Consider the following 2,270-nt stretch of genomic DNA (forward strand, 5'->3'; position numbering starts at 1 on the left):
ATAATAATGTTGATCATTCCCCTCCTTTTAATCGCTGAATTTCAGCGTGTTTGGATGCCTCAGGCAGGGAGTTAGTCTTTGATAAAGGTAACCCCTTCTGCCTCAGGGTGCCTATGATAAATGTACAGAGTGACAAGACCGATTTCCTCCCTCTATGATTAAAAGCCTATATATGATATGCAGGTAAAGCGGGTCCGGTTTATTTATTATGGGGGCTAAGCCATGGCCCGGGGAGACTTGGCTTCAGGGTAGAAATCATTTTGGAGCCCGTTTTTTTTTCTTACAGAAATCCAGCCACCTTTCCCTCCCGGGCAAAAGTCTTTATTCGTCTCCTTTCCTCTAATGATTAAACATGTCACGGCGAGATTATAGCAGTGCGCCCATGCCCCGAGGAGATGCCTTCATTTGTTAAACCACCAGTTTATTTGTAACGGTGAATTTCATGCCACGCTGTGCCATTCGCCTTAATCTTTTTTTTCTGTGTAAGACGAATTGCTAAAAAGGGGTTTATTATTTTTTAATCACTTCCCATTTCAGTATCGCACTGACATTGGCAGGAAGGAGGGAGAAATGGCTTGAGTCTCTGGGACTTCTTCAGATAAATAAAAAAAGAAGAAGAAGGGGGGGGGGCAACTGTTATTTGCAAATGAGGATGAAACATTCGGATGAATAAATGAACAAGTAAGTAAATAGATAGATAAATAAATAAATAAATCATCCTCTCCAGGAGAACCTGATCTGCCCCGCTCTAGATGACACAAGTACAGACAACTTGTCCTCCTTGTTAGGCAGCCTGTGTGTGAGTGCAGTAATAACATTAACAGCTGTTGACATCTGTAGAGCTCTAGCGGTCTCTACCGGCACATTTAAGAAACAACAGGGGGTTCTTATTGTGTGCACCCAATTAGACAACTTCTATTAGCCAATAATGTCACCAATATATCCAGTGGAATCAGAAACATGTTATGATATAAGGAATATTAAGCTTTTTACCACTTTATGTGCAGGTTACCGTCATCCATGTCCACCCTACATTTAAGATACACTGAAGTTCTTCAATAAATAAGGTGTTACCTTTTATGGAAGCTGCTGTGTGTCTTGCGCTATCTATAATGCGCGTTACTGTGTTGGCTGTTGGGAAAGCAGGTGTAAACATCTTCTTAGATTAAACATAGTTTGACATTTTACATATTCAGAGCTCGGACGTGAGGATGCAGGCCAAGCTCACAGTGAACAGTCACTACGATAATGTCCAAGCAGCCCACGTGAGGAGTGCGTAATGATCAACAACTACTGTAGGCTAAAAAAAAACGCACAGGCCCACACTTTGAATAAGCACCCTATTTAAAACACAGTTTAACAAAAAGTTCAGGGTCATTCTACAGTCAAGGGCTAAGATATGCGCATAAAATAGCAGCAACAGAACACAAGCAGTGTCTATTTAAAACAAGAAATAATATACTGTATGCAAACTGACTGGAGCATCCAGTGCGCTTACCTAGACTGGAGGGGGGCTGAATGTGTTGCCAGCGTTAAGACAGCGCGCAGAGTTAATGAAATATCTCCAAATGGGAGTCAGGAGTGCGTGCAGAGATAAGCCTGATGTGGTTTATATACCCAGAAAGCAAGTGCTCCTCTTCTCATATTGTCCAAGAGCGTTTGCATAGCTGGCCAAGTGGCTCTGCTCTTGCTGACTGGCTAACATTGCATGGTGTTTGTTTTCCCCTTGCTATGACGTGAGACAAAATATTGGCCATATGTTCATCGGCAATAAATTGGTCTTAAGCGCAAACACAGCTCCCTGCGGACGGTGCTTTTAACCGCCGCGCTGCTAGTTTTCTCTCTTTGGGATGTTTTTGGGACACGCAACTATCTGCAGTATAATGAAGGTAAATCATAATGTCACAACAGCCTGTTTTAAGAGATAATTGTCCGCCTATGGAAGAGCTGCCGGTTGATCTTTATACTGCGACCTATTCTCCCTCGCACAGGGCTCTCTAATAAATCGCTTGGTAACCAAGAAGCAGCGCTGTCCAAAGAGCAGATGTGGCATGTTATCCACGCCACAGTTGCGTTTACATTAGATACCCTGATACAATGATTGATAACCAAGGTCACAGTAATTCACAATGATTCGAGACCGGGGCATCTCCCATGAGGCAGACTACTAACACATAATGTTTGCAACATAGATCCACATGTGTCGACACTGGAAACACCCGCAACTGTGTGTGAGCTGAGGCCACGAGGGAAAATGTCATTAGTAGCGC

At 43.1% G+C, this 2,270-nt stretch overlaps 1 protein-coding gene across 1 annotated transcript in view; it reads right to left on the reverse strand.

The window, feature by feature from the left end:
- nkx2.2a (NK2 homeobox 2a) overlaps positions 1–1,573 on the reverse strand; it is a 15,583-nt gene extending 14,010 nt beyond the window's left edge. Inside the window, exon 1 of the mRNA XM_033643607.2 lies at positions 1,499–1,573. The gene's annotated coding sequence lies outside the window, so the exon portion shown is untranslated. The remainder of the gene's footprint in view (positions 1–1,498) is intronic.
- Between the last annotated feature and the right edge of the window lie 697 nt (positions 1,574–2,270).

The sequence above is a fragment of the Epinephelus lanceolatus genome, chromosome 15 (genome assembly GCF_041903045.1).
Source record: "Epinephelus lanceolatus isolate andai-2023 chromosome 15, ASM4190304v1, whole genome shotgun sequence".
In the NCBI taxonomy this organism is placed as follows: domain Eukaryota; kingdom Metazoa; phylum Chordata; class Actinopteri; order Perciformes; family Serranidae; genus Epinephelus; species Epinephelus lanceolatus.